Raw genomic sequence first — 24,761 nt, 5'->3', positions numbered from 1 at the left:
CGCCACGGTCTCCACCATGGCGGAGGCAGAAGAGACTCCCTCCACTGCGCATGCACGGGAATGCCGTCAGCGGCCGCTGACGCTCCCGCGCATGCGCCGCCCGGAGATGTCGTTTCCGCGCCAGCTGGCGGGGCACCAAAGGCCGTTTCCGCCAGCTGGCGGGGCGGAAATTCCTCCGGCGTCGGCCTAGCCCCTCAATGTTGGGGCTCGGCCCCCAAAGATGCGGAGCATTCCGCACCTTTGGGGCGGCGCGATGCCCGTCTGATTGGCGCCGTTTTGGGCGCCAGTCGGCGGACATCGCGCCATTTCCGGAGAATTTCGCCCAAGGTCTTCATTAAATGCATAGTTATGCATTAACGCAGTGAGTAATTTTTGCTTTATTTGCGACTCATTGCAACAATTAGTTTATTTTCACTGCTTGGTAAAGCATTTCCAAATACAAGGTCATTAAACCAGATTTGCACATTTCTGCATAAAATCCATGTGGTATTTAATGGGAATATGTAATGCCTGATTACAAGCCATACTCTGAATTTTTAACAGCAGTGTTCCATTGATTCTGAAATTATTTGCATTCTAAGCTGTGTCTTCTAGAAAAAAGATAGTTAATTTACTGTCTTGCTCTTTTGACAAAGAGCTTTGACAAAGAATCATCCAGACTCAAAACGTTAGCTCCCTTCTCTCTCTGCAGATGCTGTCAGTATTTTCTGTTCTTGTTTCAGATTCCAGCATCCACAGTAATTTGCTTTTACCAATATACAACACTCCCGCTGCAAGCAGGTTGACCTGTTCTGAGCTTATTTTCCGTGCCATTCTGTAACCCATGAGAAATGGATAATCCTCCAGCCTTGGCTTGAAGCAAGTGCGTTATGCAAAATCCTTAAAGCCAGGACAAAGTGCTTCAGAATGTGTCACATGATGTCCTGTCGATATTAAGCCATAGATTCACAGTTCCTCAGGCTTGGATTGAAGTGGTTCCACAAAGCAATGCCGGGAATCCCTCTCAGAATGATACAGGTAGGCATTAGCACGGTAATATCCCACGGGGCAGCATAGTAGCACAGTGGCTAGCACTGTGGATTCACAGCGCCAGTGTCCCAGGTTCGATTTCCCGCTGGGTCACAGTCTGTGCGGAATCTGCACATTCTCCCTGTGTCTGCGTGGGTTTCCTCCAGGTGCTCCATACCCATTCTCGGACTCCCCATGGGATTTCCCCCCCCCCCCCCCCCCACCTGCACAGGACTTCCCCAACCCTCCGTGAGCTTGATTCTTGCCCCCTGACCAGACCCCCTATCATCCCACCTAACCCCTCCCCCCCCCTGACATAACTGGACCCCAGTCCAGCAGGTGACCATCCCACCCTCCAAACTCAGATCACCCTCATCTGAGATTACGGTTGCACAGTGGTTAGCACTATAGCTTCACAGCGTCCGGGTCCCAGGTTTGATTCCCGGCTTGGACCAGTGTCTGTGCGGAGTCTGCATGTTCTCCCCGTGTCTGCGTGAGTTTCCTCCGGGTACTCCGGTTTCCTCCCAAATGTCCCAAAAGACATGCTTGTTACGTGAATTGGACATTCTGAATACTCGCTCGGTGTACCTGAACAGGCGCCGATGTGGCGACTAAGGAATTTTCGCAGTAACTTCATTGCAGTGTTAATGTAAGCCTACATGTGACAATAATAAAGATTATTAATATTAGATCCGACCCCGGACCCCCACCAACCTCCCTGATGTCCGGCCATGCAGCTCCCCCCCCCCCACCTCCCCCCCCCCCCCCCCCCCACCCCCACCCCCGCCCCCCCCACCCCCTACCACCTCCCTGGCCCCCGATCCCCCTACCCATCAAATCCTATCCATTTACCTTTGGCACTTAGCTTCTCCCTGGCCTGTTAACTTAATGGACCTTTAAACCTACCTGTTTTTTGGCAGCTGGTATGTAAAAAAAGGGGTGTATCCTCCTTCAGTCTGATTCTGTTGGACTGTGAAGCTGGACTTTGGAGACAGCTGCATTTTCTGAATCTTGCCGCTTGAGTCTGAGAGCCGGGCGAGACAGGCACAGAGGAATTGTGGCACAGGTAAGTGGGCATGGAGTGGCAATCTGACGCTGATTGCCACTTTGAGGAAGTTACGACCCATGAGCAATTTTAACAAACTACCAAATACTTTTAAAATTACAGTAATAGCCAATAGAGATCAACCAACCTGAAAGTGGTTCATGATCCCTTAAAGAGTATTAGCAGGTCATCCTTCCCGCTGCTCAACATATGATCAGCTGGATGATATTAAGAGAAGGCATTAGCTGGGACATTGAGCTCCAACATGGCACTGCAGGCATTTAATCAATGCACTACCCTGATTAGTGTCACAATCTGCCTCCATACGTCCAGTGGACGTTCCCCACTAATTTCTTCACCAAAACGATGATTGCAGCAGCTCATCCTAGAATGTCACCACGTGACACAGATTCTGCAGTAAAAAAATCAGATATCTGGGAGTAAGATTTTGTGGCCATTAGAGTGAGGATAGAGATTGAGAATTTGTGATAGTTACTGTGAAAAATGCAGAGAAAAGGAATTATTTTACATTTTTATAATCTAATGTTAGAATCAAATATTCCATGGTCTGTTATAGCATAGATAAGATGTATAATGATGCCCCTATACCCCAGAACAGTCGCACCTATTGAATCACTGTGCCATCTATTTTTCTTACAACAACCATTCATAGACTCTTTCTAAGTCAGCCGAGCAACATATTTCCAGATTTGGTGAATTTTATACTATGACATACATGTAATCTTTCCATTAGGAACTGGAAAAGGACTAATTCAAATTAGTTTTGCTACCTTTACCATTTTTGCTCAGGGAAAGACACGGTGAGCAGTATATCAAACTTGCTTAGCACAGCTCAACTTCTGCATTTTTGAAACATAAATTCTTAAAATCACAGTTATGAGCCCCAAGTGTATTATTGATGCTGGTTTGATTTGGCTGCCCTTCACCCTGGATAATCAACTGACAGACTGGCGGTGTAGTACGTTAGAACACAGAACCACGTGTCTGCACAAAATAGGGTGACTAAATGTTACTCTACTCAGTGCTCTAATTCCCAGGTTGTATTACTCAGGCACCTATCTTGGGGCCATTCACTTTACTTAATAATGACTGAGATGATGGGATGGGATAGAATGCCAGATATCCAAATCTGTGGATAACGCAGAGGCAGGTTGTATTGTAAGCAGCATCAATTGAATACGCAAAACTGTGCCAATTTGGATTCCAATGGAGGCAAATGTGGGACCATCCACTTTGGACATAAAAAGGGTTGAGAAAGGTTCTTTTAAACGGTGAAAAATTAGAAATAGTGGAAATCCATAGAGACTTGGGGATCTAGATACATTGATCATTAAAATATCATGTACAGGTAATAATTAAAAATGCTAATGGAATGCTTTATTGTTTAAGAGAATAAAACATACAGACAGAAGTCATGTTTCAGCTATCCCCTGTTTAGGCAACAGTGGGAGGATTGTGAGCAGTTCTAGGCACTGCACCTTAGGAAGAATATATTGACCTTGTGGAGGGAGCGCAGTATAGATTCATTAGAATGATGACTTCAAGGGTTAATCTACAAGGAGAGGTTAAACAAATTCAATTAGTATTCTCTGGAATTTAGAAGTATAAGGGGTGACATGATCAAAGTTTTCAAGATATTCAGGTGAACAGCTATGGTAGATTGGGCAAAACTATTTCCACTCGTTGAGGATTAATGGGTGTAGTCAAAAAATTAGAGCCACAGTTTTCAGGAAATTAGGAAACACTTCCACATGCAGAGGGTGGCGCGAGTTTCAATCTCTCTTCTGATAACTGCAATTGACTCGAGATCAATTGTAAATTTTTAAACTGAGATTGATACATTTTTGTTAGGTATTAAGGGGTATCGTGCAAAGGTGCGTTTATGGAGTTAGGCTGCAGATTTGCCATGATCTCACTGAATGGTGAGGCAGGCTGGAAGTGCTAATTGCCCACTCCTGTTCCTAAGCTCCCACAGCCAACTGATTTCAGATCCCAATATCAGGAATTGCTGGCCTCCGATTTGCTACCTGAGTTTGAAAAAAGCATTAAAAATAGTACTAGACGCGGGCAACGGTTAGCACTAGGATCCGGGTTTGAATCCTGGCCCTGGGTCACTGTCCATGTGGAGTTTGCACATTCTCCCCGTGTCTGCGTGGGTTTCACCTCCACAACCCAAAGATGTGCTGGTTAGGTGGATTGGCCACGCTAAATTGCCCCTTAATTGGAAAAAAAAAAAATTGGGTACTCAAAAGATACAAAAAAAATAGCACCAGGCAATAGGAACGGATGGATGATGGGTGGGGAGGGGGGGGAGGGAGGGAGGGGGGGGGAGGGGGGGGAGGGAGGGAGGGGGGGGAGGGGGCGGGGGGGGGGGAGGGGGGAGGGGGCGGGGGGGGAGGGGGAGGGGGAGGGGGAGGGGGAGGGGGGGGGCTCAATCCCAAGAAGCCATGTCACCTGTGCACAGAATAACATTAATAGAGGTTGTGGAGATGTTTGCAATTCTTGTTTGAGCTTTCCCAAAAAAACCTTGAGCTGGATTTCCACCCCCTGCAACCCCCCCTCCCCTGCTGCCCCCCTTCCCCCCACCACCCCATGTGGCATGCTTTGCGGTAGCAAAGGCAGCCTGCCATTGGCCAGCAGTTGGAATCCTCCAGTCCCGCCGATGTCAACAGCTTTTCCATTGCTCGCAACATCAGCCACCAGGAAATCCACAGGAGGTGGGGGGTGGGGGGGGGGTTCGCCATCGTCAGGACCGGAAGATTGTGCCGGCGGGAAGAGCTGGAAAATTTCAGCCATTTTGTGTAGGTTGGGTATGACTGCTTATTTTGTGCTACTGCACTCCCATTTGGAAACCTTCAAAACTATTTGATAGATGTAAAGCTTCTGATACAATTTCAACTACATTTCCAGTAAATCCAGGAAGAGTATGTATAATTAATTACCATTGTTACATTGTTGTGCGTTTTGTTTCATTGATGCAAAACACGCATTTCTTAATAATAATAATAGCTTATTGTCACAAGTAGGCTTCATAGAACATAGAACATACAGTGCAGAGGAGGCCATTCGGTCCATCGAGTCTGCACCGACCCACTTAAGCCCTCACTTCCACCCTATCCCCGTAACCCAATAACTCTTCTTCACCTTTTTGGTCACTAAGGGCAATTTAACATGGCCAATCCACTTAACCTGCACATCTTTGGACTGTGGGAGGAAACCGGAGCACCCGGAGGAAACCCACGCAGACACGGGGAGAACGTGCAGACTCCGCACAGCCAGTGACCCAGCGGGGAATCAAACCTGGGGCCCTGGCGCTGTGAAGCCACAATGCTCTCCACTTGTGCTACCGTGCTGCCCGCTTCAATGAAGCTACTGTAAAAAGCCCCTAGTCGCCACAATTGTTGAAATCTTTCGCATTAATAATTTCATTCCCCACATCCAGATTTTCATAGAATTTACAGTGCAGAAGGAGGCCATTCGGCCCATCGAGTCTGCACCGGCTCTTGGAAAGAGCACCCTACCCAAGGTCAACACCGCCACCCAATTTTGAAGTTGAAGGGTTATTAATTTAGAATTTTCTCTACAAAAAGGGGAGACTGATCAAGGGGACAATTCTTTCCACAGGAGGTTGTTTGCTAATGGATTCTTTGCTGTAGGTAATGGTTGAAGTAAAGACCAAATCATTTTTTAAAGAAACAAATTGACAAATATCTGAAGCGCTTTAAGATTCAGAGGGTACAGCCTGAGAGTGGAGTGGTGGAATTAGTTTGAAAAACAGACACGACGGACAAAATTATTTCCTTCTGTGCTGTAAGCAACTATTGTTCCATTTAAGTTTCACTGTATTGGATTTCAAATATTAAGTTGCTTTTCCAGCACTTTTTCGGTGAAGTGAACCCTTCTCTTAAAATAGCATTGGTGTAGTATAGATACAAGTGAGAAGAAATAATCCTTTGAAGGCGTTTGATATCATTGCTCAAGGTTATTATGACAAAACATATTGCATTGTAAGAAATCTCAAGCCTGACAATCTTTCCAAAACATAAAGGAGTATGTCACCTATGCCACTCTCAGTAGACCATGTTTCCTTCAGCTTTCATACTTGAAAATGATACAAAATCTAATATCAGCAAAATTACTGGTTTAGCTTTCTTACCTTCTCTCTGTACCTTTGGGAGGAAGTGGGGTAGGGTAAAGAAATAAATGTTAGCAGGGAGATTGAGAAGTCGTTTCACTCTAAAGTTGCAACCTTATTTTGTCACTGCTAATGTAGTGGATGAATAAAACATCAGAATAGCTTACTTGAACATGAGTATTTAACTAAAAAGATGCCAGCCTTCAGACTTGAGCACAAGGATTAAATACCAAGCATTTTTCATCATATCATTGACGACATGCAAAATTATAGAGTTTTTTGTGAACTGCATTTTAAGCCATTTGGGTGATAGTTTCAGAGTGCATGAGGAATACATAAATGGAGCCAATATTGATTAACATGAGGCTACCATCCAAAATGTTTAATTAAAGTGCTCTAGCCATTTATTGTAGAGCAATCGTGACAGAGAGACGTTTCCAATCAATATTTTAGTATGAGTTTGTCGGATCGTTCACAAGTGTCTATGGTTTGATTTTATTGGGAAGTATAACTCCAATATGTGATGAAATATCAATCTTATATTTTGCTTCATTTAATTTACAAAAGTCTGAGAGGCAATTTTTTTAAAAAAGGATGTAAAGAAATTAAACTGTCTCTTTGAGTCGAGTCTTGTTGGGGAGGGAGAAGGTTGAACTAAAGCTATTTGTACAAAAATCTGAAACGTAGCAGAAAAAAAGATTCATCTTTGTAATATATCATTGAGTGCTAACTCAGTAAATCATCACCACGTTTAGTTGCTTTAAAAGATAAATCTAAGAAAAACGTAAAAATGAATTACTCATTTCCCAGGACCCTCAAATAAAGATGAAAACCTTGCAATTCCTGAGATGTTAGAACTCAAAGCCACTGTTATCTGGACATGCAAGATTGAAGTTTGCAATGGGACCATTTATTTTCGCCCAAAGTGGGTGTAGGTGTTTGTTGTGGGCTCTCATAGAATCCCTACAGAAGGAGGCCATTCGGTCCATCAAGTCTTCACCAACCCTCTCAACGAGTGCCCTACCCCCATAACTCCACCTAACCTGCACATCTTTGGACTGTGGGAGGAGATCGGAATGCCCAGAAAAAAAATCCACGAAGACACGGGGAGAAAATGCAAACTCTACACAGTTACCCAAGGGTGGAATTGAACCTGGGTCCCTGATGCTAGGAGGCTAACCACTGTGCCACCACGCCGCACCTTATGTGGGCATTCTTTACAGAAATGAGACTGGCAGCATGACTTCAATAGCTATAAATGCTGCCATTTTCACTGCATGCTCCTTCGCATAATGCAGAGCAATATTGTGCTAGGATCGCATTTCAGAGGAGTTTGACCCATTTTTATTTCAAAGGCCTAGCGTGATTCTCCACTCCAACGCTGGTTGGGAGAATCGCCTGGGCCGCCAAAATTCCCTGGGACGCCGGTCCGGCGCCCTCCCACGATTCTCCCAAGCGGCTGGAACGGCCCGGTCGGGTTTCGTGGGCCGCAGGCCGGAGAATCGCCGGAGACACCGAAAATGGCGATTCTCCGGCACCCCCGCTATTCTGAGGCCCGGATGGGCCGAGCGGCCAAGCCAAAACGGCGGGTTCCCCCCGGTGCCATCCACACCTGGTCGCTGCAGTCGTGAGCGGTGTGTGAACGCTGTGGGGGTGGCCTGCGGGGGGGGGCGAGGGGGGATCCTGCACCGGGGGTACCTCAGATGTGGGGTGGCCCGCGATCGGTGCCCACCGATCGTCGGGCCGTCCTCTCTGAAGGAGGACCTCCTTCCTTCCGCGGCCCCGCAAGATCCGTCCGCCACCTTCTTGCGGAGCGGACTTAGAGAGGACGGCAACCACGCATGCGCGGATGACGCCTGTTATGCGGCGCTGGCCGCGTCATCTATGCGGCGCCGCCTTTACGCGGGCGACAAGGCCTGGCGCGTGTAGATGACGCGGTCGTGATCCTGGCCCATTGTCAGGGCCTGAATCGGTCGGGACCGGGGCCTTTTCGCGCCGTCGTGAACCTCGACGGCGTTCACGACGGCGCGGCCACTTCGGCGTGGGAGTGGAGAATTCCGCAGATTCCCCATGGCAGTGGATTGCCTGTTAGCTTGAGAAAGCAGAACATTCAAAACCTGACTCTTCAAATAAAAGTAAATATTCAGTTGGCACAGCCGGCACTTCTTATGGTGTAGCAAGGTGCCCGTCTGCTGAAGCTGGTATCCTGCTGGCACCAAATGTGGCCCACTTACATCATGCCAGCACCACAGCTGCTGGGACCTGGACGATTTGGGAGCACATCAATGCCCTGCCCCATTTTATTCCACATTCCAATAATCCCTAATGATCAGCAGATAATTCTGGTGTTTTACATATATAATCGTCATTCATTTCAAAAATCTTCATATATATATATAACTCTTTCTTCTCTTACGCTTGTTCTTTCACTGCAATTATTTTTCATAGGATATGCAGCTTAGAAACAGGCCACTTGGTCCAACCAGTCCTTGTCAGCTTTATGTTCAACTCAAAAGAAGCTTCCTTGCATTCTTTGTCACCTAACCCTATCAGCATAACTGTTTATTCCCTTCTCCCTCATACACTTATTAGCTTTCCCTTGAATGCATTGAGACTATTTGCCTCAACAACTCTCTGTGGTAATGAGTTCCATATTCTCACTGCTCTCTCTCTATTGCAATTTCACTCTATCCTGTTCTTATGGCAACAGTAGCTCTGAGTCTCTCTCGGACATTATAGAACTCTTTGATGTCGGCCTCAGGAGGGAGACTGCAGTCTTAAAAACAATTCCCTCTGTAGATGTTGTAAAATTCATACAAATCACTGTTGTGCCTATGGTGGGAGGCATTGCCATCAGTAGAGCTGGTAAAGAAACTAGCTGAATGTTTTATTCCTTATGTATGTACAGCACCTTTGAATTGCTAGGCAACAAAGTACACGTTAATGACACTGAAACTCTGATTTGTTTTAGCTAGGATGCTTTCAGAAATTGAGCCCTGTATTTCATTGTGGCAAGTTCATCCCTTGTTGCTTAAATCTCTCATAATGTGGCAAATTTGATAGAATTTCCTTGAACTAAAATACATTCAACATGATATACGTCAACGGAATCGAGATTAGGTGAGTATTTTGATCTTTGGTTTTATGTTAGAAATTCAGATATAAAAATGTCAAGACTTTTTATACTTTCTTTCTGGAATCTTCCAATTTGTTATGCACTAAACTGACTCTTCTACATATTGATTCCGAATATTTTGAGAGATGTTTAAAATTCTAATGATAATGTGCACCATCAGAGACTGACATGAAAACATTTATACCTTGAGTTACATGTTAATTTCTTGAAGGCGAATCTTCCGCCTCTATCTCACAGGAAGTCCCACCTTACAGAGCTGCTAGCCAATTAGATGCTTGGAAGCTCTGTTGTCCCAGAAACACCAAACAGGAGTGATGGATGTTGCTAAGATTATAGGCAGCCTCCCACACAGAAAAATCCATGTATCTGGGGTCAGGGGTCTCAGTGGTGGGGGAATGAGGTGGATGAAGGGCTAGGTTCAAGAGTCCAGGTTTTAAAGGGGGGGTAGGGATTACCTTTAGAAGGGGGGGGGGTGAAGAGTGGAAAGGTACTTCAGGGAAACATTAAAAGGAGACCCTTATCCCAACAACCCACATTCCCAACCCACACAGATAAAGCAAATGCATGTTTCACATAGTGTGGATACCCCTCACCACAAGTAAAATACCAGGAGTAAAATATCCATTCCCTTGCTTTTCAGGTTGAGCAGATGGCAGAGATCTTTGATTGACAGCTCAAACATCTGTTCCCACACTCAAAGGTTGAACAGATAGCTTAGCTCTTTTAATGACTAAAGGTTTTCATATATTCAGGTTAGATGTTTTGTTTATGTGGCTGTACATTATAAGTGCTCGGCTGAGTTCCAAGCCCCAATAATGGATTCATCTCAGCAGGGGTTGTTAACATAGCCATTCAAGATAATTTAATTATGTATGTTCAGCTGAACTCTAATGCATACTAAATATTCAGCTCAGCAGCTGTCAAGACTTCATTTATTTATGTTGACAGTTTTATGACCATTTAAAAGGATAATATTTTTTAAAGGTGTGTTTTGAATCACTGTATTTTGATAGTTTCATGAGCATCTCATGTTCCAATGTTATTGTAGGGCTAATTTCCAATGTTATTATAGGGCTAAAGAGGTCCGTACGTAGTAGATTCTGGATGGGTGGGCATTGGACTGAAAGGGAGTATGAGGGAATGGGGATGAGGGGCCAAGGTGGTGAGGGGTATGAGGTGATGATCTCACACTCACTCTGCGCCAATGTTCCAGGGCACTGAAGCAGGCCTTCTATCTGAGCAATTCAGTATCTGCATGCCTCCGTTTCTGTTTTTGGCCTGCTTCCAAAGGCTGCACTGTTGACTGCAGCCCACTCCCACCATCTCATGATGAAAATAGCATTGATCGCCATTGCCAAGCAGGATCGCAATTTCAGGAAATGGTCTGACTAATGATTATCACGTCAAAGATAAAAATCCATGTGATTGGGAGGAAATTTGGCCCAAAGTCCACGTTAGGCCGCAGCTAAAGTATTGCAACCAGTTCTGATCATCATAATTTAGGAAGCATGTGAGGATTCCTGAATGGTTGCAGAGCACCCTGGAACTCGCTGCCTATGAGGGTGGTGAAAGCAGAGATGATCAATGATTTTAGAAGGCATTAGATGGGCACATGAAGGAAACAAACTTACAAGGCTGTGACCTGATGAGAGTTCCATTTCAATAATACTTCCGTCCTTTTGTACTCAATACCCATAATTATGAAGCCCAAGATCCCAGATGCTGTACTAATTTGTCCTAACATCGACAAAAGAGCTCTACTCAAGATGGGAGGTGAGAGTGACATCAAGGCGGCATTTGACTGAGCATGACATCAAGAAACCTTGGCAAAATTGAGAGCAGGACATGTCCCGCAGAACCTCATCAAGGTCAGCCTGGTACTGGGTGACATCCCTCAGTGAGTCTGACATTTTCTGGGGCCTTAACCATGGCCTTGTACACCTTCACTCACGATGCCGATGTCATGCACCAGGCTCTCCACTGCGGTCGCCAACCTTGCAGTGTTGACCTCGGTGTGACTCATTGCTGGCGCTATCTCCTACACCTCGAGCCTCATGGACTCTTCCAAGCGGTTATGGATCTGCTGGAGTGATGCTGACATTTCCCTCTGAACTTTCAAGGTGGTCCATAATGTCTTCATCAGCACCAGGTACCTCTGTACCACAGGCTCAGCATCAGGCTGGGACCCAGCTGGGTCCTGGCATCCAGTAGCTGTCTCACCTGGGGGTTCCTGCCTCCACCCGATGTGCATCATCAGCGTAGTGGTTCTCATCAGATTGTGCCCAGATTGTCCACTAACATATCACACCAATGTGTGTGTATCTACGCTGGTGGGGGGGAGTGAAGATGACAGCCGTGCCATGACTACGGTGGCATCCTCGGAGCTCTCCTCCGAGGTGTTCACCTCGGAGTCAGAAGAGGGTTGCACCCGGATGGGCCGGCACCATCGGCTGGAGGACCTGCGTGAGAATGGACATGTGGTCAGTGGGAGGGATGAGTCAGTCAGTAAGGCAGTCACTACTCACATTTGACAGGTCTTCCGGGTGGAGCACGGTGGTTCCTCACCTCTGCGGCGTCCACCGACCTCGGTGTGACTGACCAATCTGTCCTTGGCCACCCCAATGACCTTCAGGGAATGTTCCTCGAAGGAGGTGAGGATCCTTATGTCCGACACCCAACTGCCGATCTGGGCCCTCTCCCGCCGATTATGGGAAAGCTTTTCCTGAGGGGAGACAGAGAGGGCATCGTTAGCAACAAGCATGGTTCTCAGTAGTGGGAAGGGGCTGTGAAGGAGGTTTTGGGAGGGGTGGGGGGTGAGGGCCGGTGAAAGGGCTGGGGGCCACATGAGGATTTGGGGGTGGATGCTCCTGGTGGGGGGGTGGGGGGGGGTGGTTGGTGTCTACTCACTCTTGCTGCCCAGTGTAGGCTGTTGACCTTCCTGCACTGAAGGCCAGTCCTCCTGGTCACACTCCCCGAGCTGACAACTGCCGCCACCTCATCCCAGGCAGCAATGGCTGCCTTGTGGCTCACCCTCTGGCACCCTCGGAGGAACAGGACATCCCTCCTGGCCTCCACACAGTCTAGCAGCCTCCCCAGGTCAGTATCCCCGAATCCAGGGGCCGTTAATCCTGGGTGCCATTATTGCGAGCTGTTTGGGGTTGGCTGAGCTAGTGCAGCTTATGTGCTGCTCGACCTTGTTAGCGGGGGAGGCTGGTGAGCTCGGTCCCGGCAAATCAGGTGGCGACTCTTCATTTGCGACGAGAAGCTCTTGAGGTCTCCTGAAATCGACCAATTGATGTTGATTTGCGTTGCCAGCCTCGTAGGGCCGAGCGCCGGGAAGCTCGCGACAATTCCCGCTCTCTACCACTCTTACAAATTCTTCCGGAGAATTGCACCTCTAGTTTATCTAGCGCATTCCAATTTTCTATTCAAGTTTGAGTTAAGTGTTAAAGAATATAAGCCATAAATTAATTGTGAGCTTGTAACTATGCCCATCATAATATGCTGTTGCAGTGTTAAAGATAGCAGCCAATTTGTTTTGACTCTAGTTGTTGCCCAAGAACAAATCTCCCTAACAGTCAGTTCATAATGAATACTTGAAACTAAAAATGTATCATATTTCAAACATTTAAAGTTGACGCAAAGTTGAGAATGAAATTAAAGTACAAATAATGCGTGACCGAGTAGTGACAATTTTTTCAAACGCTGTGTTGAAACACTTGGGAGTGTTATTTTCCTGCGTTTTTACCCTTGAGGACTATTTTAACTCTTGTCCATTTTTCAGGTGGTAACACCATGGATCTCAATTTTACTAGGCCTTTGCTGATGAACTTAAATGTGGCAAGACTGGAAAAAGAGCTCGGAAAGGGTCGCGGGGCATGCTTGATATCGTCCTGCTGCTATGCCATTTTGCCAGTGGCTGCAAAAATGGTAGATTAGGTCCTTGACTGAAACTCAATTGAGCATTCAAGTGGCCAGTTAAGGGCAACTTTCCAACTCTATGGGCATTTTTCCCTTGTCAGGGAGGAGGCCTGCTACCAGGGGAGGATAAAATCAAGTGAAGCCCAGCAGATTCCCAGTGGTCTCTGGGGGAAAGCGGCTTCTTTTTGAGCGGCACATGTCCCAAGAGGATGCTGACACAACTCCCCCCCTCCACCCCAACCCTTACCACCCATCCAACCACCACAATAGCAACAGCCCCGCCTGTCCATTGAGGCCTTAAAGCCCTGTCACTGGGCTTGGTGGTGTGGCCTCGACGTCCCCAGATTCTAAATTCTACTCCTTAAAGGAGGCCTGACCATTGAGGAGCTCTCTCACTGCTGCTGCAGTCTCAGAAAGGGCCATCACTCGTGGTGACTGTTGAGGCTGCAGAGATGGCCGCCCTCTGATTGGGCAGGCCGCTCTTGGAGGCCAAACACCATCCTTCATAGAAACAGGAGCCCCAGCAAACGCCATGTCATTGAACATTGCCAGGAAGATGCCTCTCTTGGACCTACCACTCATTTAAAGCAGGGTTACCGCCAGCTTTCAGCCACAGTGGAGGGAACTCAGCCATTTTAGTCAAATTCAACATGACTTCCCAAATGACCAACTATTCCTTTAAAACTTCATCAGCGGATTGAAAACTGAACATCCACATAAATTAAAGGGAAATTTTTCCATTGATTAAGGATCACCTGTAAATTTTCCATTCCAATTTCAATTACTACTACTACAAGAGGTACCCAAATTTACTTTTACTCTCCTGTCAACCCTTCATATGCCAGAGAGGGATTTTCCAGAGTTTTTTTCTTATTGACCTATGGGTCTTTCTGATTTTTTTTCTCCCATGGTTACAGGAATTGGGGATGGGTGGGGTTTAAGAAATAACTGGTCATTTGTGTGCCACTAAAAGCTTCCATGCAGGCGCAACAATCAATAAGGAAGGCAAATGGTATGTTGGCCTTCATTGCAAGGGTATTTGAGTTCAGGAGTAAGGACATCTTGTTGCAATTGTTTTGAGCTTTGGTGAGATTGTGGTTTTAGCTTCCTTATTGGAGGAAGGACATGCTTTCCATAGAAAGAGTGCAACAGAGGTTCACTCGACAAATCGCTGGGATGACAAGATTGGCTTAAGAGGAGAGATCGAGGAAGCTTGGCCTATATTCTCCAGAGTTTCAAAGAATGAGTGGTGGCCTCATAGAATCCTAGAATCTGTACAGTGCAGAAGGAGGCCATTCGACCCCTTGAGTTTGCACCGACCCTTCGAAAGAGCACCCTACCTAGGTCCAATCCCCCACCCTATCCACGTAACCACACTTAACCTTTGCACACCAAGGGACAATTTATCATGGCCAATCCACCAAACATGCACATCTTGGGACTGTGAAAGGAAACTGGAGCACCCGGAGGAAACCCACGCAGACACAGGGAGAACGCGCAAACTCCACACAGTCACCTGAGGTCGGAATCAAATCCGGGACCCTGGCGCTGTGAGGCAGCAGTGCTAACCACTGTGACACCATGTCTCCCCGTTGAAAGTTATGAATTTTTTACAGGGTGTGACAAGCTGTATGTGGATAGGAAATATTTTTTCCCCTGGCTGGTGAGTCTAGAACCTGGGGACACAGTCTCATAATGAGGGGCGGGCCATTTTAGACTGAGATGAGGAGAAATCTCTTCACCCTGAGCGTGGCAAATCTTTGGAATTCTCTACCCCAGAAGGGCCATGGAAGCTCAATCATTGAGCATATTCACGACAGAAATAGATAGATTTCTGGAGACAAATGGCAACAAGGAAAATGGAGATGGCGCAAGAAAGTGGCATTGAGGTGGATGGTCTGACATGTTTGAGTTGAATGGTGGAGCAGGCTTGTTGGGCTGACTGACGTTCTCCTGTCCCGAAGATGTTACTGGCATCAGGAGGCTGGGGCAGGCTTGATGAACCAGGTCGGGCTTTCCTGCCCATCATTCCTGTATGCTCATATTTGTTTCTTGTCAGAAGTTTATTTCTTTTTTTAAAAACAAAGAATAAGGGTGGTGTCACAAAATATTGTAGCAGAAGCCACTGATCTGACTCCTCAAGATATTCTGAAATCATAATCAGTTAGTAGTTTTATAAGTAAAATGCATGCAGGGTAGAAGCTTGTCTTGAATGTAGTATGAAACAGGTAATTTGGCATCAGGTGCCTGATGTACTCCTCACTTAATAATCAGTTCTAAAGAAGTTAACAGAACTGCAGACAATGGGTGGCAGATTGGATACCACCTGTTTAGTGTGTGACCAATTTCTATCCCACTTGCCTATTTAAAAGAGCCCATGACATTGTTAAAACTATTGAAGAGGTATACAGAGTGAGGAATGTTTGGAAAAATTACACAGAATGTTGTGAAGGTCACAGACAGCCCAGGACAAATGTCAATCTGAGCATGAATGGGCCCTTTAGATGTTAGTAAGAGTAAAACACTGGAGGCTTCCAGTAGTTAACAAAGGGGTTGATTGATGAAAGGCAATGGCAGTTAGATAACCGGCACAGAACACGATACAGCAGGTCCTTACACTTCAGTTCCTGGTCCACACTATCTGGGGTCCTGTTCACAGGGCCCCGCGCAAACTCCCCATTGGTCAGGGTTTGCATGTTCCTGCACGATTGTCCTCTCGCCAGTCCCATGTTCAGTGCAGTTCACCCCCTTAAAGGGACCATGTTACCACATCCGTACCCCCTTAAGACCCTTAATACACAATCCAAAAAAGTTACAGTTGTTAACAGGGACAACTGAGGAAAGAGAATCCTTCTAAAAATTCAAAAAAATTGGTCCAGGTCCTCTTGTGCCTCTGTTGCCCAGCCATAGGTTCTGCACTCTTTTCGGTAATCGATTGGTGCACAGTCGATGCCTCCTCAGGCTGAACTATTTCAAAGACAGGCAAACGAGCCTCACTGGCTTCGACAGATGCAGCTGATTGAAAAGAAACGGGAGTCTTTTGCTCCTCTTGGCTGGACCGAGTTACAGAAGTATTCACAATGCCCGCTGGACTCATTGACTCCGTGCTGGGGATCGCCACCCATGGATTCCACAATATGCTTCTTATCTGTCTTCCCATTAACATCAACCACATAAGACACTGGCCCTCACTTGGTTAAAACCTGTCCTTCTAACCAAGGCAAACTGCTACAAACTTACAGACCAAAACCGGGTCTTCCACCCGGAACAACCGGTCACCTCTCTGCTCTGACCGCTGACTCTTCTGGGAGGCCTGAGGTGCTTCTACCCTTCCCACCAAATATGGAAACACAATCAGGTTCTCAACCAATAGCTCATGAGCCTCTCAGCTGGCATGACCCCTGCGGGTGAATGAAGGGTTGAGTTGTACAATAACAAAAAAATTAGCCAACCTCTGGTGAAGTGGTTTATTTGACTGCTTTACATGGCGTTATTGAATGTTTGAATGGCCCACGCAGCCAGACCATTTGATGCTGGGTGGTAGGGGGTTGTACTCATGTGAGCCGAATGCCATTTGTTCTCACATAATGCTGGAAAACAATTGGCTCGGTAAGCCCCTGAATGACAAACACTCTATGCAGGGCATCTACTGTGGCTGACAAAGTAGTGGTCCCCATCTCAAGGGCTGATAACCACTTTGAATGGGTAGTGGGCATCTACTAGCGCCAAAAACATCTTGCCCCAAAACGGGGCCGAATAATCAACAAGGTTATTGATCCACAGGCGACCTGGCTATTCCCAAAGGCAAAGGGTGGAATAAGATGGTAAAGATAGATGTATTTGGCAAGGAAGGCACTGTTGGACTAATTCTTCAATGCTGTGTCTATGTCTGGCCATCAGATGTAACTGTGCACCAATATCTTCATTTTGTCAGCCCTGACTGGGTGCTGTGTAATTCTTGAAGCTCGGGCCTCCTAGCCTGAGGCTGCATGACCACCTGTGATCCCCAGAAAATCACACCATCTTCACATGTCAACTCATCCTGATGAGTGAAGTAAGACCTCATCTGTTCAGGCTTCTCGTAACGCTAGCCAGACTGTATCATTCATTTAAACATTGAAAGAATAGGCTGCGGGTTTATGACGGCATTGGTTGGCCACAATGGGGAAACCCCACTGGCCGGCTGTCGGAACGGAGGATCCCACTGCAGGCAGGGGTGCGCTGCACCAGAAAGCGGAGCTGGCTGGATGGAGAATCCTGCCCAGGGTATCTTTGGGTCTAGTTGTGGATATACTCCGCTGACACTGGCAGGGTGCCGAGGAAGTTCAGGGCGAGAATGATCTCCTGGGGTACCAGTGGTGGCTGAATGCTGTTGGGTAGGAGTAAGCGACTTAATGCATCTGCATTCGCAATTTGCATCCCAGGTCGGTGCTGAAAAGCACAGTTGCAAGCTGCCAACAGCAGGGCCCAACTCTGCACCCTTGCTGAGGCTATGGGTGGTATGGGTTTACCTTCCCTTAACAACCCAGTATTTGCTTGTGGTCAGTCACTATGTTAATTCACCTACCATATACATACTGGAATTTCTTAACACTGAATATAACCGCCAAGCCCTTCTTGTTAATCTGGGCATAGTTTCTTTCTGCTTAGAAAGTGTCCTTGAGGCTAAGGCAATAGGTCGTTCCGAACCATCTCTCATTTTGTGGAATAAAACAGTTCCCATACCTTAAGGGATGCATCACATGTTAGCACGATTGATTTTCCCGAATCAAAATGCACCAAGAGGTTTGATGATTGTAACGCTTGCTGCACGACGTGGAAAGATTCTTTTTGAGGCTCCTTCCATTGCCACCGCTGATTCATTCTTCCATAGAATCTCTAAGTTGCAGAATGAGGCTATTCGGCCCATCTAGTCTGCACCTAGCCTCTGAAAGTCACTCTACCCAGGCCCACTCCCATGCCCTATCTCCGCAACCCCGCACATTGATCATGGCCAATCCACCTAAATTGCACATCTTTAGACACTAAGGAGCAATTTAGCATGGCCAATCCACTTAACCTGCACATATTTGAACTGTGGAAGGAAACCAGAGCATTCATAATAGTTGGTGTAATGTTGTGGCTCGATTCAAAATAAACCTTCCATTGTAATTGGCCACACCAATGAAGGACTTAAGCTTGCTGACATTTTTGGGTGTGGGAACATCTTGTATGGCTTTGACGTTTTCTTGCAAAGGGTGCAACCATATCACATCAACGGGAAATCCTAGGTACGCTATTGCACTGGCCTGAAAAGAACATTTTTCATGTTTTAGGTGGACCCCAGCATCACAAAGCCTCTTTAATACATCCTCTCTGCTGGCCATGTGTTATTCTGGTGTACTGCCGGTGACAAACACATCATCAAGGAAAACCGTCATCTTGGGAATCCCCTAGAGGAAGTTCTCCATCGTGCGCTGGATGATAGCGCAGGCGAAAGTAATGCCAAATGGCAGCCTGGTATACTGGAAGAGGCCTTTGTGAGTATTGATTGTAGCAAATCTCTGAGACTCCTCATCCAACTCTAGTTGCAGGTAGCCGTGATTGATGTCCAATTTCAAATAGGTGAGGCCTCCTGCCAGCTTGGCGTTGGGGCCTTCAATTTGGGGAATCAGATACCAATTGGCCTGGGCATCTTGATTTATGGTCAGCTTATATTCCCCACAAATCATCATCAGCCGATCAGGTTTGAGGAGAGGGACTACCGGCACCGTCAACTCTGAAAACTGAACTGGCTTGATTATTCCCAGCTCTTCCAATCTCTTGAACTCTGCTTCAACCTTCTGATGAAACGTGCATGGCACTGGCCTGGCTCCGAAGAACTTGGGGTGTCAAAACTGGATTGACATATTACACCCTTCGCATTTACACCCTAAATTCGGCCAATTCTTTGTGGAAGAAGTCTTCATATCGCCTTAAGATGCCATGGAGGACGCTATCAGATATTTTGACGATTTCAGCCAATTGTGGCTAATCTTCAACAACCAGTCTCTTCCCAACAAACTGGATCTATGTCCGTCCATTACAAACAAAGTCAGATTGGACTCCTGTCCTCTATAGGGGCTGGTTTAACACAGCGGGCTAAACAGCTGGCTTGTAATGCAGAACAAGGCCAGCAGCGCAGGTTCAATTCCTGTACCAGCTGAGAATTCTGAATTCTCCCTCTGTGTACCCGAACAGGCACCGGAATGTGGTGACTAGGGATTTTTCACAGTAACTTCATTGCGATTATTATTTGGCAGCACGGTAGCATTGTGGATAGCACAATTGCTTCACAGCTCCAGGGTCCCAGGTTCGATTCTGGCTTGGGTCACTGTCTGTGCGGAGTCTGCACATCCTCCCCGTGTGTGTGTGGGTTTCCTCCGGGTGCTCCGGTTTCTTCCCACAGTCCAAAGATGTGCAGGTTAGGTGGATTGGCCATGATAAATTGCCCTTAGTGTCCAAAATTGCCCATAGTGTTGGGTGGGGTTACTGGGTTATGGGGATTGGATGGAGATGTTGACCTTGGGTGCTCTTTCCAAGAGCCGGTGCAGACTCGATGGGCCGAATGGCCTCCTTCTGCACTGTAAATTCTATGATAATCTATGATAGGCCTCTGAGGTATTGGCTGTTCCCAGGATCTTCAAGATCTTCCCGATGGATGTTGAAACCTTGGCTGCAGTACTCTTTAAGCTTAAAGACTGTGTTTCTGCACATAGATATTGGAAGGTCTGCTTACCCACTATGGTCACCAAAACCTGGTGTCAACTTCCATTTTAAGGGGGTTTGCTATTTGCTCTTAAGACAGTATAAATCGGAGCCATTTTATTCAATTGGATTGCATTCAACTGGTACAGTACATTCTCTTCTCTAGAACTCTTCTCCACTATGTTCAGGAGCACTGTGGACATCTGCTGCTGTTTTTTTTCCCATTGGCACTCTTTGCCTCACGGGGTAACATTCTTGAAAGTTCCCCCTTTGGTTGCAACAGAAGGACACAAACTCCCACACATGGCATGACTCCTGTTGATGGTCCCCCCGCAAAAATGCAATCCATATTTGCTACTTGGGTTCCGGTCGTTTCCCAAGGACTGTCTAGATCTGAGCTGTTTTTGTTGATCCCATCGCAGACCTTGTGGCCATACCGCCCCATACTTGGTTAACCCCCCCCTTCAGGCCTGCTTTGAAGCTCAATGGCGCGTTTTTCGGCGCACTTCATCGCCTAAGCTATCCCGATCGCTTTTTCCAATGTAATTGTGGTCTCTGCCAGAAACATCTTCTGGATATTAAGGTTACGGTTCCCACAAACCTGACGGTCATACAACATGTCACTAAGCATGGTCCCAAACTCTCAGTGCTCAGCAAGCTGGCGAAGGTTGGCTATGAAAGTTGAGACAGACTCTTCATGATCCCTCACTGCAGAGTTAAACTTATAACGTTGGAGGACAATCGAGGGCCTTGGGTTGTATTGTTCTTTAACCAATTTCACAATCTGGTCGAAGTCTTTGAGTCAGGTGTGGCCGGGGAAGTGAGGATCCTAATCAAATTATAGGTCTGGGGCCTGCAAACTGTCAGAAGTATCACTTTCTACTTGTCCTAGCCTGTGACCTTTTCACAGTAAAGAAGAAATGGAGTCTTTTGATGTACCCCTTGGGCAAATGGGTCCAGTTTACCAATGATAGGCATTTCCACTCACTTTTTAAATGACTCCAACTCTTGCTGGAGCTTCTCTGCTTTCTCAACTGTTCCTTTCTTCTCTCCTCAATTCACGATGATCAAACATTTTTACCTCGTCGCCAATGAAGTAGCTTGAGTCATGCACTGGAGGCTTCCAAAGAACAAAGAACAAAAAACAAAGAAAAGTACAGCATAGCAACAGGCCCTTCGGCCCTCCAAGCCTGTGCCGACCATGCTGCCCATCTAAACTAAAATATTCTACACTTCCTGGGTCCGTATCCCTCTATTCCCATCCTATTCATGTATTTGCCAAGATGCCCCTTAAATGTCACTATCGTCCCTGCTTCTACCATCTCCTCGGCAGCGAGTTCCAGGCACCCACTACCCTCTGTGTAAAAAACGTGCCTCGTACATCTCCTCTAAACCTTGCCCCTCGCACCTTAAGCCTATGCCTCCTAGCAATTGACTCATTAGAAAGCTCTTTCAAAGAGCTAGCATGGGGATGATGGGACAAAAGACCTTCTCAGCTATTAGTCACTTTCAGTCAATCTTTATCTTGAAAGCTTAGAGGACAAGAATGCTGCATTCGGTTCATGTTTGAATAGAGCTAACTCGTTTAGGTTTTAGATGCTTTAAGGTTGTTTTTTTTGGCATTATTGCCAGGACTGAGTGCTGAACATAGCTGAACATTGAATCGCACTGGGTTCTCAGGCGCCTGTTCTTTTACAAAGCAGCTGTTTTCATCTTGTGCCATTTTTCCACAGATATGCAGGAAACTAATTTACTCTTCTGTACATGGATATTGTTTCCTGTACTGCATTTAGTTTGTGTCTGCCCTTGTGGATAGTGAGAAAGCAATTATATTGGGTCCGAAACCACCAAAACAAAGATAATTTATTTTCCCCCTTGGCCATGTATCGTGTTTCAGGATTTTAAAAAAATTTGTCTTCAGAATGTTACAATTAAACGTAGCTATCAGTGTGTTGAATTCACACAAAAACAGAACTGGGAAATGTAGATCAGTATTCACATGAAACACATGAGCGAGGGCTCACATGAGCCTAAGCACATGAAAGTTTGTTTTGAGGTTGCTGTGAATGTTCATGATAAATCAGTCACCAGTTGTAGTACAAATATTTATAGTTCCATTTGTGTCCTAGCCAACATTCATTACTCAATCTTCTCTCACAAAGTAAATTATTTGGTTCTTTGTGACAGCTTACTGTGCACAAATCATTGCCATTTTCCATTAATTAGACCGTGATTACATTTCAATAGTGTTTAATTAGCTAGGAACATTTTGAGACACCCTGACATTGTTAAAAACATGGTACAAGTGCAAGTTCAATTTGGTTGGCAGGTGTAACTGCTCAATCCTCAAATGGCACTGGAGTCAGAAAGTTTAATCTTTCATTTATTGTAAATACAAAGAGAATGTAGGTGACAGAAGGTGAAACACAAACTAAAAAGTCACCCCGTGAGCGATATCAAACTTTATTTCCACTCTGAAGAAGGAATTCAATTTACTGATACAGCAATAGATAATGTATGCAAATTTAACAAGATTACCATCACACTGAGAATTAGCTGTGGCATTAGCACACAGGGAGTTAAGCAATGGAAATTCATTACTGACAACAACATGTTTAAGGGATTGGAGATAGGGTGGCCAGAAAGGTTTTAATCAATGTTACGCCCTCCCCCCCACCCCTCAGGGGCCAAACCCTATATTTGTATGTGGTTCCCCTCCGACACCTGTGGTATTATCATAACTATCAGCATTCCAAGGGTCAATGTAGTACCATGAATAGCCACTGGAGGGAGCTGCAGATACTACTATATAAAGCAGTGATTCTAGACCTCAGGGAGGGAGGGGTGTATGCAGAAGACAGTTAGTGAAGGTCATAAGAACAGTTAGTGTGAGAAGGTTAGATTATAGTTTATGCCAGTTAGTGAGATTAGCAGTAGATGAGTGTAGCTCAATGTTATTGATCAATTCTGTATTCTAAAAGGACTAAGTGTTGAAACCCAGTTTAGTAGTGTAAATAAAACTATAGAACATTGAACATAGAACATTACAGCGCAGTACAGGCCCTTCGGCCTTCGATGCTGTGCCGACCTGTGAAATCACTCTAAAGCCCATCAACACTATTCCCTTATCGTCCATATGTCTATCCAATGACCATTTGAATGCCCTTAGTGTTGGCGAGTCCACTACTATTGCAGGCAGGGCATTCCACGCCCTTACTACTCTCTGAGTAAAGAACCTACCTCTGACATCTGTCCTATATCCATCTCCCCTCAGTTTAAAGCTATGTCCCCTCGTGCTAGACATCACCATCCGAGGAAAAAGGCTCTCACTGTCCACCCTATCCAATCCTCTGATCATCTTGTATGCCTTAATTAAGTCACCTCTTAACCTTCTTCTCTCTAACGATAACAGCCTCAAGTCCCTCAGCCTTTCCTCAGAAGATCTTCCCTCCATAGCAGGCAACATTCTGGTAAATCTCCTCTGCACCCTTGCCATAGCTTTGTTTACGTAAATGCTGTACTGTGGTCTTTGTGGAACACTACGCAATCCATCCTGAATAAGCAACACAAAGGAACGCCACAACACCTTTGAGTACAAACTCTCCAGGTGATGGGGAAGGGGTGCAGAGCCCCACCCTTAATTGGGAGGAACTTCACAGGATACAAACCCCAATCTGGGAGCAGGTCGGGGAGGATGATCCTGCGAGGTGGGGAGTAGTGTAGTTGTAATATTGTGTGTAGAGTAAATAAACCTAGTTGTTATCCTGCCTACCTGGCGTTGCATGAAGTCCTTACCTTCGGATATCACAATCAAAAAAGCAGGAAGTGCAGGCCTGGATCCTAAGCTGTTAGCTGAAAAGTAGACAGTCAGTCAGTCATTCATTGCAATTAGAAGCTGTCTATAAAATAAAATACCAAAAGCAACCAGGTCAGCCATGAACCAGACAAGGTTCAAGATGTAACTGGATCATGTGAGGTTGGTGAGATTTGCATTGACTTAATTTCATTCAGCATCTTTTCTTGCGTCTGCAACTTAAAGCACTTTAATGATTTGCATCACACTGTATCCTTCGAAAATGTTTCTTAGCTTGCCTACAGACAAATTAGGTAAGCACATGAGGACACTGAGTAAAGATACAATATTGAGGTTAGACGACAAGGGGCGGGATTTTCTGGCACTGTCGCAGCGGGATCCATTGTGGGAGATTCGCCTAGCCGCAAGTCCATTGACTTTCAGCGGGACTGGATGCTCCCAGAGGTGAGCATTGTTGGAAATTCACACCAAGGAGTCACACCCTTAAGTTATGCCACCATGTAATCAGATATTGGACAGCATGGGCACCCTCTTGAGCGTAAAATACTTGAACTATTTAGCTCACTGAGCTAAATCGCTGGCTTTTAAAGCAGACCAAGGCAGGCCAGCAGCACGGTTCAATTCCCGTACCAGCCTCCCCGAACAGGTGCCGGAATGTGGCGACTAGGGGCTTTTCACAGTAACTTCATTGAAGCCTACTCGTGCCAATAAGCGATTTTCATTTAATTTCATTTCATTTTTCAAAAGTGATCAAAACCACTGTGACCCCCAAAAAACGAAGGCAGATTTAAAGCACACTTCTTTTAGTTTTATGGGAAGCAGTGACTCTTTGATATCCCATGTACACTACTGCTCCTCAAGTGAAGCAGACAGTGAATGCCATCAAATAAAAACTCTTGTGCATTCTTTGATAATCACAGCAACCATTTCACCTCCCATGCTGCCCAAGCATGTG

General features: G+C 46.0%; 1 protein-coding gene across 5 annotated transcripts in view; it reads right to left on the bottom strand.

Annotated features, from left to right (window-relative positions):
• LOC140393874 (synaptotagmin-B) overlaps positions 1 to 24,761 on the bottom strand; it is an 882,906-nt gene that overhangs the window by 547,407 nt on the left and 310,738 nt on the right. For 2 of the 5 annotated variants that reach the window (XM_072480435.1, XM_072480439.1), the window contains exon 2: positions 23,765 to 23,844. The exons of 2 other annotated variants lie outside the window; for them this stretch is intronic. The gene's annotated coding sequence lies outside the window, so the exon portion shown is untranslated. The remainder of the gene's footprint in view (positions 1 to 23,764; positions 23,845 to 24,761) is intronic. One more of the 5 variants, XM_072480434.1, reaches the window with a different exon arrangement.

The sequence above is a fragment of the Scyliorhinus torazame genome, chromosome 17, assembly GCF_047496885.1.
Source record: "Scyliorhinus torazame isolate Kashiwa2021f chromosome 17, sScyTor2.1, whole genome shotgun sequence".
Lineage (NCBI taxonomy): Eukaryota > Metazoa > Chordata > Chondrichthyes > Carcharhiniformes > Scyliorhinidae > Scyliorhinus > Scyliorhinus torazame.
The sequence above is the reverse complement of the archived record's forward strand: the minus strand, read 5'-3'. Positions and strand labels throughout refer to the sequence as shown.